Genomic DNA, 15474 nt, shown 5'->3' with positions numbered 1-15474 from the left:
TTGGAGAAAACTATGACCGCTGTGGATTCTGCGAGAAAGAGACAGCAGATTGTCCAATAGGTTGTGACTGCCCAAACTATTGGGATTGAGAGTTTATAGGGTACTGTTGAGGCAGTGAACCAGAAGAGTACCCATTGGCCACATATGACTGAGAGGCCGACTATTGTGGAGAATAAAACTGTTGTGGCTGTGAATTGAAGTGTGATGGCTGTGAGTTGGTATAGGCACTGTTAAAATTGCCATTGTAGGCTGCGTTGAACCTATGATAACATTGCACAGCAGAGTGTCTTGCCTTGTTACAAAGCTGACAAACCAGTCTGTTTCTTCCAAAGTTTCTACCTCTACCTCTACCATACTGTTGAAAGGGAGGTCTTTGAGTGAACATGGAAGTATTGCAGGTCAGTGGAGGTTGGTTTTCTAGTCCAGAATTATAAGCAGTAGCAACAAGTATGGCATAATTTTGTTGATAATGTGGGTTTCCCAGTGATACTAATGAAGGAACTGGAATGGATTTGTGTGCAGGTGTTTGTGATGTGTTACGTGAGCTTTTAGTATTGAATTGTTGAGTGGAAAGAGAGTCGGTGTTGGTGACATTAGTAAGAACTCCAGTGTGATGAAGTGATGCCACATTTGCAGAGTGGTTATACAGATTTGTTGTGTTGAGTTTATCTAATCTAAGCTTATATTTTTGTAACAGGAACTGAGCTTCTTGTAGGGATACAGTATCAACTTTGGATTCAAGTCCAAAGGTTAAATTAACAATAACTGCATCATATTCTGGTCCTAGACCATCTAATACATATTGCAACAAGTCCTCATCAGCCACAATCAAACCACTAGCAGACAGACTTTCTGCTATTTCATTCATCCTTTTAACATACTCCGAGATACTCAAATTCCCTTTTTGAGTAGTCTGTAACAGATTCTTAACATGCAAAGCTCTAGCCTTAGAATCCTTTAGGAATTCAAGATGTAACATATTCCAAATTTCAGTGGAGAACCTACATTTCGAAATTACTCCTAACATACTCTCGGAAATGGAAGCTAATAGCCAACTTACAAGAAATTTATCTATACGCTTCCATAAAATATACGCAGGATTCACCTTATTACTAACCACATCATCATCAATCTTAAGTTCACCTCTAATTTGCCCTAACTCATTTTCAATATCTGAATTCGATACAAGCAAAGGAGAAGGACAGGGAACTTTACCAATAAGATGATCCTCCAATTCATGCAATCCTACAGCAAAGAGAACCTGTGAGCTCCAGAATCGATAGTTGTTTCTTGTGAGCTTTGGATTGATGGTTTGCAAACTTGAAGGTAAAGCTGAAGATGCACGATTAAAAGATTCTTTGAGCAAGTGTGAAGTGGAGCGATCGATTGACTCTCTTAGGAGTTCTTCTACACTTTTAAGAGATTGTGTGGAACCAGAATCAATCGCCATTGATGTTAATCAGTAGCTCTAATACCAAGTCAAAACACGAAAGGAAATTTGAAAGAGAAGAGCTCGTTAACTCAGCTGATTCAGTAGTGTATTCATTTACTGACTTTAAGCTACAGTTTCTTCTGTTTATATAGAGAAGAGCAAAATGGCACTGCATGATAACTAGCCTAATTACAAAACAGTCTAATAACTTTGCCTAATTACAAAACTATCCTTTTCAACATTTGGTCAACAATGTATAGTATGATTACTTAATTAATTATAACATTACATTATAATTAAATAATTACTTAATTAATTACAATATTATTATATTATATTATAAACATTAACAATTTATAACATTAAATTAACAATTTACAGATGAATAATTGTTTGTGTCTTGGTTTTGCTTGAGAAATTTTATGTGAATTGTGATGAATTGATTGAATTTAAGTGTTGCCTAGAGATTAGAGGATTTATGAGTTATATTGGACAGAAATGAATGAGTAATCAAAATTTGTTAGGGGTGTATTTGTCAACTTTTAAGGTATTTTTGTCATTTTTTAAATTAATAGGGGGTAATTGATTTTTTATAGGTACCCGGGAAAGGAACCGGAACCTGCATTTTAGGTTCCGGTTCCTTGAATTTAAGAACCTGTACTGTGCGGTTCTGATTCTGGTTCCTTTTTTTGGGACCTGCATTATGCCGTTTCGGTTTCCCCAAAAAATGTAGGGTATCCGGAACCACTCACCCCTAATTTCTGGTTGATTTTGACAGCGAATATTCAATCGATTATCACCATTCGATCCATCGACCTTCACTCTACAAAAAACAATCTTACCTTGGCTCCTGAAACTCACCGAACATTGACTGAGAAAGTGAAGTGTATTTTTAGTATTAACAGAATATAAATGTTGGGCGGAAAGTGGTATTTTGAAACTTTTTAGGTGGGAAAGTGTAATTAAGGTAAACTTTGGGTGGGAAAAAGATAAATCCATCAGCAATTTCTCTTCTTAATATTTTTATGGTCAGACTATATACTGTATAATCAAACACATTTTTCTCTTAATATTATAATATATTATGAAGAATGTGATTTGCCTTTTCGATTCTCTTAGTCTTTTATTTGATTTTTATATCATATCTCCTACTTCATTTATGTTAAAAATTATGAGTTGGTAAAGATACGCATGGAATGACGGATGAAAAATATTTTAAATTCATTCCATAATTCAACACGTCTATTTTTCTCTTCGTTAATAACTTAATATTACAAGCTTCGTACTTATCAACATGGATCCCAATTAAATTAATCCTTATCTTCATTAAATGTACGTCGTAATCATATCAGCAGCTGGTAGCCACCAAAAAATCATATAAAAGACGGCCACACTTTGTATGTTCCTTTGATGTACTTAAATTTTTCTTCTAACTGATGATGCTTCTGTTTAGCTGCCAGTCAAACACGAGGCAGAAACATTCAACCCATCCAAATACTATTTATTGAAATCCACTTTTGATCATCATCTCTCAAAGCATTATCAATATCAAATTTTTAATACGATATTCAATGAAATCTCTTCTTCTTTTCTCTTTCTCTGCTCATAATTAATATGAAAAAGGGAAAATAAGTGGGAAAGAGGGTGTGAATCTGTGAGAAATTAGCTGGGATCCCAATGCGAATGTGCGTTTTCCTTTCTTTTCCAATAGGTATAGTTGGAGTCAATATGCACTAAAGTTTTTGTATTTTTGCTCTTCAATGGTAATTTTCTCTACCAAGAATTAAATTACAAACCCAACAGACTGCAACAATGGAAAAGCTGCCGTATGCTTACCATTAGTTTCCACCAGAGTTTCGTAAAGAAAAGAAAAGTTTTTAAAACCATGCAACGACTCCCACAATAATATGGACACTTTGAAAACTTCGAATATTGTTTTACTTACTTGGAAAATTACAGTACCTGCTGATATATACAACTTACGTATTTGTTGTGCGGTAAATCTCTTAATTATAGATTTTTAATTACAAGTTTGACACTGTAATAACATGTAAGCATATTTTTTTATTCAAATTAGGGATTTTGTTTTGATTTATACTTTATAAATCGTCTTTGTGCACAACAAAAACACATAAAATTACAAGAACAGTGAACATAAGAATTGTATTAAGTATCGAATCACTTTAAAATTTTTTTGTATTATTGTTTGTTCTTATTCATCTGCGATCTAACATCAAAATCACCGATTTTATTTAAACTCTTACTTCTCATGGGTGCAAATTATAATATCAACAAATCAATCTAGACCTAATGTTATGCTAATACTATCAATTACAATCAAATCATCAATTAAATCTCTAAACTATGGTAACAATCCATAATTGTGTAAGTGAAAATAGGTCAATTATATGCCACAGATGGGAACAAAAGATCCTGCAATACACTTGGTACATCTAAATCCATTTCAGAATAATCAGATTACACCATAATTAATATTTAATGATAACGAACAAGTACATTAATATATGGTTTAGGTAGGTTACAGATCTCAAAACATGGTCAAATTTATGTTGGTATTAATTCTCCACCGTACAACCAATTTCAGAATTATCAGATTCACCTACCGTTCAACGCAAGAAAACAATTTTTCAAATTAAATTAATAATCAAATTAAGGATATAAGCATGGGCAAATGGTACAATAAGGAAATTCAACTATTTAATGGTGTATTTAATTAAGAATGCTTTTTGTCTTTCTGGAATATTATTCTAGAAAGAAAAAAGCAGCTTAAGTGTTGTCGTATATTTTGTACTACATATTTCTTTATCTTATATATATATATATAATATATATATATATATAATATATATATATAATATTGTACTACATATTCTTATTTATATATATATATATATATATATAATAAGAATAGAGAAACATTGCATAAAAGTTCAATGGCATCATAGGAAAAAATAAATTAAAAATATTTTGGGATACACTAGACAACATTTGAGAGACTAAACTTAACTGTAGGGATGAGATTTCGGATACCTTGTATTTTTTGGAAGAATCAAAACTGGAACCGTATAGTGCAGTTCCCAAAAAAAGGATCGGAACCTAAAATACAGGTTTCGATTCCTTTCCCAGGTACCCTATAAAAAATATATTGCCCTCCTATTAGTTTAAAAAATGACAAAAATACTTAAAGTTTACAAATACACCCAACAAATTTTGATTACTCATTCATTTGTGTCAATGTGACTCATAAATTTTTAATCTCTAAGCAACACTTAATTCACATAAAATTCCTCGATTAAAACCAAAACACAAATATTAATTAAACAATCATACTATAAATTTATAATTTAATATTATAATTAATTAAATTTCTAATCATTTAAAAGTATTGTGCTAATTTTTATTATAATTTTTATAATATAATACTATAATTAATTAAGTAATCATGCTATAATGTAATGTTATAATTAATTAATTTTTAATCATTTAATTAAGTAGTGTACTAATGTAGTAAATTACTAATGTTTATATTGTAATGTTATAAATTTATAATTAATTAAATAATCATTTTACCATATGATGTATAATTAATTAAGTGATTATATATAATGTAATATTATTATAATTAAGTAATTATTTAATTATAATATAAATTTTAATTGATTAAATTTCTAATCATTTAATTAAGTATTGTACTAATGTTTATAATAGAAGTAATTATTAATTAAGTAATCATTTAATTAAACGATCATACTATAAATTTATAATATAATGCTATAATTAATTAAATTTCTAATAATTTAATTAGGTAGTTGTAACGAGTATATTTAATATAATATCATAATTAATTCAGTAATCATTTATTATATAATATTTAATTAATTATGTGATCATCCTATAATGTAATGTTATAATGAATTAAGTAATCATACTATAAATCTTAATATAAATATTTAATTAATTAATTTCTAATAATTTAATAAACATTATACTATGTTTATAATGGATGTTATAATTAATTAAGTAATATTTGTTTATAACATAATGTTATAATTAATTAAGTAATCATACTATAAATTTATAATGGAATGTTATAATAATTAAATTTCTAATCATTTAATTAAGTATTGTGCTAATGTAGTAATACCAATGTTTATATTATAGTGTCATAATTAATTAAATAATCATTTAATTTATAATATTATAATTAATTATGTGATATACTATAATGTACTATTATAATGATTAAATAATCATATTATAAATCTTAATGTAATATTATATTAATTAAATTTTTAATGATTTAATTAAGTATTGTATTAATGTTTAAAATTGAATGTTATAATATAAGTAATATTTAATTAAGTAATAATTTGTTATAAGTAATGTTATAATTAATAAATAATATACTATAAATCTATAAGTAATGTTATAATTAAATAAATTTTTAATTATTTAATTAAGTAATGTACTAAATATTAATGTAATATTATAACTTATAATTAATTAAGTAATCATTTAACTATAATGTATGTTATAATTAATTAAGTAATCATTTAACTAATAATGTATTAATATTTATCAATTTATTTATATAATTAATTAATTACTAATTTACTACAGATATACTTAAAACTTGATATTGAAGAAATAAATAAACATATATTATTATTCAAACAAATATACTATTTTTTTTCAAAAAATAATTCTTTTAATAACATTATAATATTTTTAATTGGTCTAATTCCAATTATACACTTAATTAATCAAAACTTTAATATTAATATTATAATATATTAAAGTTTTTATATGATGTAGTTTATCTATAATAAGTATAATTGTGTATTATTTAATTAAGTTATTGTAAAAATTTAACTTTTTCCATTTTAATTTTTTTATAGTTAAATTATAGTAGACCCTCAATTCTTCATAGTATTTCATTTCAACTAGGATCCAAAATAGGGTACCCACTGAGGTTCCAAGCCGGGTACCCATTACAGGTTCTTTTTCCAGGTTTTGATTCCAAAAAATGGAACGGAACCTACAGCACAGTATCAGTTCCAGGTAGGTTCTGGTTTACCCACTACTCATGCTAACCATACTTAATTGGACCTTTTTTTTTTTTTTTTTTTTTTTTTTTTGTGGAAAAAAGTTTGGATTACATAAAACATGAAATATGTAGTTGTTTTATGTTTGGTAGAATACGAGACTTCATATGAATACACATACTAAAAAAAAAATTAAAATAGTTTAGAACTAATTAACATTTATTTTTAATATTAAATACTCTATAACATTATAATAATAGTAAATAAATTAGATAATTAGTTATAATTATGTATATTAAATTAAAGTACTTATATTTATGTTAAGAATAAAATTAAATTGTTTATTTTATAATGATCCTATTATATTAATATTAGGGGCTAAATAAGGAGAATGACACAATTTTAGTGTGGTTCCATTCTAAAAAACAAATAAAAAAGGCTGAACTAATTTTAGAGACACTCTTAGGTATATTATTCAAGAGCTCTTGAGTTTGACTCCTCTTTGATTGCTAATAAGGATAACCATGGGAGCTCTACAGGTCGGTAGTTTCAGAGTCCTAAGAGATTAGTCAAGTGTGTGTAAACTGGCCCGAATATTTCTAATAAATTAAAAAAAAAAATTAGAGACATAATGCTGCCCACGCTATTGTCCCAACCCCATTAATCATGCCCTGATCAGAAATTTATAATTTCTAAACCACAAATTGATAAGAACAGACAGGGCAGCCATTATTCAATTAATGCATTCACAAGTTTTCCGACAAATGCAATGTTAACCAGTAACCACGAACTCATCTAGATTCTAGAATTGCAATGTTAACTAATGAAATTCATTACCACTGAAGAGAGAAACAAGCAAATTTGTTTTCATCAAATTGAGTTGTCAAAGCTAGCTTTGTACCTGGAAGTAAATTAACACCACGATTCATCAAGCACACAGAGAACCGACTATTTAATATAAGCAATCAATATAAGTTAATGAAGTAATTTATACACAATCAAGTCGCTTTTGTCGATTGCAACAATCAATATAAGCAACTGCCCTATTGCTTTTATCTTCTTTCATTTTTTTTTTTTTAATCATCGGGGTATCCGAACCAGCTTACGTGCACACCTCAACTAATCTTTTGGGATCCTGAAACTACTTTCCGAGTAAGAGTTCCAGTGACTACTTATATTAACATCTATTCATCTAAAGTGGGACTTGAATTCAGGACTTCTTGATTGATACATCCAAAAGTCTTTATCGAACCGTTTAATACCTAGATGATTAAATCAAAACATTCATTTGACTAGTAGATAGAGTACCCCCTGAAAGTTAATGAAAAGGAATTATAATTGTAATGAAATTACAAGTTCAATTGGTAACGTATACATAACAAGCTATTATGAGAGGTAAAGTTTATCATGTCTTTCCAGGATCTATTATATCTTGTTTCTCAGTTAAAAAACTTTCGTGAATTAAAAATAAATAAATAAATAAAAAACCGTGAGAAAAACTCAACTCCATGACTCCATCTTTCACAATGTGAAAACAGAAGCTTGGTTTTTCTTATAACTATACGACATGCATTAACCTCGAAACTAGACAGCGCCGCGTGCATTTAGAAGAAAAGAAATTTGGTTTCTATTGTTCGTTAGCATATGAAATTAAAGAAATTGTTTTCTCTTCGTATACATCTAAAAATTAGATGTTCTCGGAATTGCCCTACCGATGGGTCAGCTGCTGTAACTGTTTGTCAGCCGTTTAACCGCTAGTCCAGCCAAAATGCTCATGTCGTTTTTGCCTTAATTTACTTTGTTTCAATTATGGCTCAAACAAAGTAGCTATTTTTTTAGCAAAAAATTAAAGGCGCTCAAGAAAAGTCTATCCAGATGAAAGTTTCTTTTACATGAAATTAAAGAGTTAACCGCTTTTCTCCACCTAAATAATGGTTATTTACACTTTTTATATTTCTAAAATATCTTTATTATATTAAATTTATATTCTAATGACGAACAGAGAGTAAATTTGATTCTAATTATTGAGTTTTTAAAAAAGAGAAAATGATAAGTCTTTTGGTAGTTGAGATTAATCGAAATTAACTTGAAAGGGACGATTATGTAAACCTTAATACTCGATTGCTGGTAATTGACGAGGCAATAAGAGTAAGGTTTGAAGGATTACGGTTAGGGTTATCAAAGAAGAAAATAATGGTAATATGGATAGCAATAATATCAGAATAAAAAAATATATATAAATTTAGATAATAAAATATATTTTAAATAGTCATTATATAATATTGTGTAAGCTCGAGTATAGAAGAAATTAAAAAATGACAGCAATTGGACAAACATTATTATTACCAATAGTCGACTATCAACAGTTAATGTTAGCTAGCATTAAATGCCCAAAAGCTGAAGATTCACCGTTTACCTAATTATCAATGTTGGTTTTAACTTAATAGAGATTAATTGCAATTGAATTGGGGAGGTATGATTACCATCAAATATGCAGAAATTAAGTGACTGACATCAGTGCTGAGTCAGATAATATGAAGATAGGGGGCTAGGACGTCAGTTGATGGTTGCACTCATTTGGCCTCTACTTAATTTACTTAACAATTTGACTTGGCTAACTCTAAACAAACTTTCATATGCAAAGTAGCTAGCTAACAGTCATATCTTCCATGAAACCCTTTGAATATGAGCTTCCTATGATATATATTGCATTTTCCTTCCATGTCTTACCATTCCAACTAATCACAACTCATTTTCTTCTCATAATCTCAATCTTCACATTTTCCTCTATTTCTTTCTAGGTAATTAACTATTAAACCGAGAAATCTACAGAGAAGAATAGCAATGGGTTGAATCTCTTGTTCATGTCCTTCTTGTTTCCTTCCCTGGCCAAGGCCATGTAAACCCTTTCTTCGACTCGGCAAACGTCTCGCTAAAGGTTTGCTAGTCACCTTCACCACTCTGATAGCATTGGCAACAAAGAAGAAAGCGAGCAATCTCACTGACGAGCCCACCCAGTCGGAGATGGCTCATTCGGTTCGAATTTTCGAAGATGGTTGGGACGAGGACGAGCCAAGGCGACAGGACCTTGACCAATACCTGCCCCAACTCGAGCTGTAGGCAAAGATGATTATTCGTATGATCCAGAAAAAACGCTGAACAAAACCGTCCGTTTCTTGCCTAATCAACAACCCTTTCATTCCTTGGGTGTCCGATGTTGCGGACAGTCTAGGCCTTCCTTCCGCAATGCTTTGGGTCCAATCTTGTGCCTGTTTGCCGCTTATTACCATACTATCACGGGTTGGTCCCATTCCCAGATGAAAAAAACCCTGAAATTGATGTTCAGTTGCCGTGTATGCCACTCCTCAAGTATGACGAAGTGCCTAGTTTTCTGCATCCAACAACCCTTATCCTTTCTTGAGGAGGGCCATTCTTGGTCAGTACAGAAACCTCGACAAGCCTTTTTGCATTTTGGAGACACTTTTCAGGAGCTCGAGCACGACATCATCGAAACATGTCGAGAATTTCCCCAATCAAGAATGGGCCCGCTGTTCAAGAACCCCAAGCCCCATCCTCAACCGTCGTGGTGACTTCATGAAGGCTGATGACTGCATAGAATGGCTCGACACGAAACCAGCCTCATCGTCGTTTACATTCTTTTGGTAGTGTGGTTTACTTGAAGCAAGAACAAGTGGACGAAATTGCTCACGGTTTGTTGAACTCTGGCGTTTCGTTTTGTGGGTGATGAAGCCACGCACAAGGATGCCGGCCTCGAACTCCTTGTTCTTCCTGATGGGTTCTTGGAGAAAGTGAGACAACGGCAGGGTGGTGCAATGGAGTCCACAAGAGAAAGTGTTGGCTCACCCGAGTGTTGCTTGCTTTGTAACACACTGCGGCTGGAACTCGACAATGGAGTCGTTAACATCAGGCATGCCGGTTGTGGCTTTCCGCAATGGGGCGATCAAGTCACTGAGCGTTGTATTTAGTGGACGTGTTAAGACTGGATCAGAAGTGGCCGTGGAGAGGCTGAAAACAGGATAATCCCTCGAGAGGGATTGAGAAATGCTTGCTGGAGGCGACTTCTGGGCCTAAAGCGGCGGAGATGAAGCAAAACGCATTGAAGTGGAAGAAGGCAGCAGAGGAAGCAGTGGCAGAAGGCGGCTCCTCCGACAGGAACATTCCGGCCTTTGTAGATGAGGTGAGAAGAAGGAGTGTTGAAATTACCAGCAATTCAAAGGCCGTGAAGGCAATATCCATCAATGGAGGAGTTTCAGAGTTAGTTGGAAGGCGGAAAATGGAAGGTAGAGTTGGCGGAGAAGGCGGAAGCCAATGGGAAAGTAGAAATGGTGGAGTCATAAGAAATAAGAGACAGGTGGCGAGTGATGATTGGGTGTGGGGAATGAATAAATTTCATGAAACTCTCTTCATGAGCTATGTAATATTGTTTACATATATCGTGTGGGCTTTCAAGATTGTACTGGTTTTTGTTTGTTATATTTCACTACATGTTGTAACTGGTTATTTTTCTTTTTTCTTTCAATCTTCATTTTATTTTCTTTCATTGTAGTGATTAATGAAGAGAAGGGATAAAGTATGCAGTATTTACTTCATTACGGGAAGTGGAGCCTTTTATGGACACCCTTGAATTTTAGTGAAGAAATTTACTCTGTATTTTAACGATGTTGTAAAAAGTAATTATTATAAGAGTAAAATAGATGACAAAAAAAAAAAAAAAAAAAATCTCAAATATCGTTATGAATTATCAAAATTTAATATGATTATTTAATAATTAATATTCGATCATATGAAAATATTAAATATTCTTAAAAGATAAAATAAGAGTATATAATCATTCTACCAAGATTCTATGTTTTATACAGAAACCTATGAGCCTTTTGTTTTCTCGCACAAAACCTCATGATATGTTTATATAAAAACCTCGGGGAAGTGCTGCACTTATATAAGTTATATTAAATAAAAGGGAACTTGATATTGGTATAATAAGTTAACCTTTTTTAAATTTTAAGTTGAGCGTTAAGTTTTAATAATAATTTGTATTATTAATTAAAGATAAAGCTTTTAATCAAATCTAGGTGTCTAATATTTTAATAGTTTACTAAATAGTCTATATATTCTTAATTAAGTCTTACAGGAAACAATAAAATTGTGTATAATTTTTAAAGAAAATGATCTTTTTATTTTATCATTTATAGATATATATGTAATTATATTTTATTAAGAAAATTAAGAAGGCTTATTCTCTCCATTGATTTTTTAGTTTTAAACTACTCTAAGACCATTTAACTTATCTTATAATATTAGATTTATAAGATATTCAATAGATTTTAATGATTAGTTGAGATACACGTAAACCAATTCAGACACCTCGTCTTTTTAAAAAAATAAAATCCGAAGGTTGGTTGATCTAAATTCTAATACCGTATGTTTGTTAGTCAGTATAGTATTGTATGAGATAGGGGAAGTATTGCAAAGATTTTGCCTATGTTTGGAAGCTCCAGCACAATTTGACCTCAGCGGTGAAAACAATGCACTGCTATGTGCATTCTATTATAATAGTTTATAGTATTTAACTTAATTATTCTTATTTAAATTAGTTTAAAGATTAATTTCAACTTTTTAATATTCTACATAATTTTGTCGAGCATAATATTATATATAATAATATAATATAACTCAATCATTCACTACAGTCCAGTATGACATAAATGCACCCATATTATTGGTCATTGATTAGATGATTGAACTTTAGAGTATGCTTAGAAAAAATCTGAATGATATTTGTTGGTTTGAATGTTATGGGACCATAGAATTTCTCTCATGCATTTTTTTATTTTGCACGAGAAAGTTCGAGAAGTGAATTAGAAAATTAATTTGAAGAATTAAGAATAATAATGATGAGCGGGGAGAAAAAGGCAGCTGATAAGTTTCGATCCCTTACCGTGCACGCGCTACCTAATGGCAAAAAACATTCAACCATCAAGCTGTTATCTGTAAGTCAATCTGTCTCATATCATTACCTTTTACAACAAAACAACAAAATTTATGGCTCTATATGATTCACCTGATTACGGAAATAATAATTACCAGAGAGAAAAAGGAAGGTATATAAGTTTCTATTGCGTAATAAAAAATTCTGAGAAATTGTGGTTGAAAAATATGCGAAGAAATTTTGATGGGTGCGTTTGATTCATTATTTTGGATAGAATTTTAGAAATAATATTGGGTAGTTAGATAGGGGGAGTATTACGAGATAAACTTTAAAAATTTATGAAAAAGCCATTTGGTTTGCTAATTTAATTAAAGACTCTAATATATAAAATGATAAAAACACCCCCACCACTTGCAGTGTTAGATTCTAGCCACCACCACCAGAATCTGCCCAGAAAATTTCGTTATGACACAGATCGGTCGGATCTGTGTCGTAACGCATCGCTAAGGCCTTTTCCTACCAGATCCACCATGGATCAGGCCAGAAAAGGCCAGATCTACAGCCAAATGTTGTCATCGACCGTCAAAAAATGTCAAAAGAAGTCCATCTTAGCAACGACCAAAGATATGGCCGTCGTTGACGGCCAGATCGGTTAACTTCCGGCCATTTCTGGTCCGTAGGTAGGCCGTTGTACAAATTCCGGCTACCACCAATGGTGGTTGCCGGAATCTGGCAAGTATGGGTTGATGGGGTGTTTTTGTTAATTTTTAAACTTTTTTTCTGGGGGTATTTAATGAAATTAATAAGCTTAAGGGGTCTAAATGTAATTAAAAAAATATAGTAATATTTTTGGAATAATGTGTCAAACAATATTTGAGGAATAGGATTGAGAATATGGATAAAAATAATGAACCAAACATGACCGATAATATTACCAAAATATTCTGCGTACCATGAAACACAGTTTGTGAATTATCAATTGTCACTGATGGAATGCCGTCTAAGAGTGAGATATTATCGACGTAATAAATAATCTAATAAAACCTTAAACCATTCATCTTATCAAAAGTTTAGACAAAAAAGTAATTTTACTTCTTATATTATATATTAATACACCTAGCCTATTGTTAGGGCCAAAAAATGTCTTCGATCTAAATAGACCCGAAGATGAAGACACATTCAACAAAGTCAGAGCCATAGCCCAATTCTGATTGAGCCCGCAACTGAGTCTGCATATCAGGTTTGCTCGGTACACCTAGCATGTCGCTCACTACTCGGGCCTAATCAGCAAAGCCCGATTCGCTTAAGCCTTGTCACCAGCTTATTTGAGCCCAAACCCTTTGATCCTAGACCAGCTACTAGACTTAGGATCTACTTGGAGCCTAGGGTGCCTACTTATTCCAAGACTATCCGAACTCTATCTAAGAGGTTCATTACTATCCTAATTTGTCTAAGATCTGTGCCTTAGACCCGCTAGGACTTCTTTTCTCACTAAGGTAAGGGAGCCAAAGGTTATCATTTTTCACAAAACCTTAACTCCGAGGACTCACGGTCCTACTAGGACCCGAAGATCCTACAATCGCTATTTAAACAGAGGCCAACCCTCTCACAAGGACAAACATTATACCTTTAGACCCCGCAGTTCTCACTCTTGAGAATTTCGGATCACAGTCGTAGTTCTAGTCTCCGACTAGACTTTTGGTAACTTTCTCTCTCCCTAACCCTCACTAAATTAGACTCACTCGGCCTTGCTGACTTGAGCGTCAAAGTGTCTACGACAAACACCACCCCGGTGTTTTTGGTTTGCTTCACAGTTGTTTTCTTGCGTGTGCATATATAGCGGCCTGCTGGTGGCCTCAGCCTCACGGGATCAGACCCTATTTCGGCAAAGGTAGATTTTTTGCATCTACAGTTTGGCGTCCACCATGGGTCTCTGGCAATCATTCATCTTTCAAACCTTGCTTCACAAGGAAACTCTATATGGCTGAAAATTCAGATTATCAGATAACACCAGTATTGGCCTCGAGGCCAGACTCGAAGCTCTGACTGCCCTTATGCAACAACACTCAGACAAGGTGGCAGCATTAGAAGCTGAGAACACTGCCATCCGGACCGAAAACGCCTCTATCCAGGCTGAAAACCAGTCTCTGAAATAGAAGGTAAGTCAATTTTATGACCTTGAGCTTCAACCTTATCAGGTACAACCTAATTGTTTCTGTGCACTAGTTTCGTCCATGAAGCCTCTCCAGACTCTAGATCACAGACCAATGGTCTCGGATACAAGATCGCGACAACTCTATGTTAGTGTATATTAGTGTATGCCCTAGAAACCATTCGTGTTGTTGGTTTCAGAGCATTTTGTCTTGTATCTATATATCATAAATAATAGAAGAAAAAGTTCTTCAATTCATATATATAAATTGCTTCCTTTATTCAGTCATGCATTTAAAATAAAGTATGTATATGAATTATCCAGATGATTCATTTAATCAGTAAATGAATTATCGAAAAGGGTTCCTTACGGAAGCAATATAATTTGGATAACTATATTGCACAGTAGACATATCAGATGCTTCCGAAAGATATCATGAGTTGATATAAGTATGAATGACGATGATAGTCATGTCACTGAGGCATTGGTATGGATTAACGATTGGTGAACTGTTTTTCGAACATGATCAAATAATGACAAATCACTTGGAAAAGCATGTAGTCAATGATTTATCATTTGGTTATATCAGTGCACGATGTAGTCCTTTGACCTGATACATTGTAGTCAGATCCGATATGGATGCGTATGGTTCATACAGTGTATAAGTACGAGACTAATCGTGTTTCATATAATAAAGCCTATTTAGTCATGCGTTGTTCATATGCGGAAACGAACGATGGTCAAGAGGGGATCCATTGACTCGGAAATATAGGATCGGGAGTACCGCTGACTCCATCTGGATTCAAGTTCTAGACGAACGTCGATAAATATCAGAAATCATAATCTCTAGCCAGAGTCTATTATTAGTCATGCA

At 32.2% G+C, this 15474-nt stretch overlaps 1 pseudogene; it reads left to right on the top strand.

Moving 5' to 3' along the window:
* The first annotated feature begins 7022 nt into the window (after positions 1-7022).
* Positions 7023-11091, top strand: LOC116135486 (annotated as a pseudogene).
* Positions 11092-15474: the final 4383 nt, after the last annotated feature.

Source organism: Pistacia vera, unplaced genomic scaffold, assembly GCF_008641045.1.
Source record: "Pistacia vera cultivar Batoury unplaced genomic scaffold, PisVer_v2 Contig30, whole genome shotgun sequence".
NCBI lineage: Eukaryota > Viridiplantae > Streptophyta > Magnoliopsida > Sapindales > Anacardiaceae > Pistacia > Pistacia vera.
The sequence above is the reverse complement of the archived record's forward strand: the minus strand, read 5'-3'. Positions and strand labels throughout refer to the sequence as shown.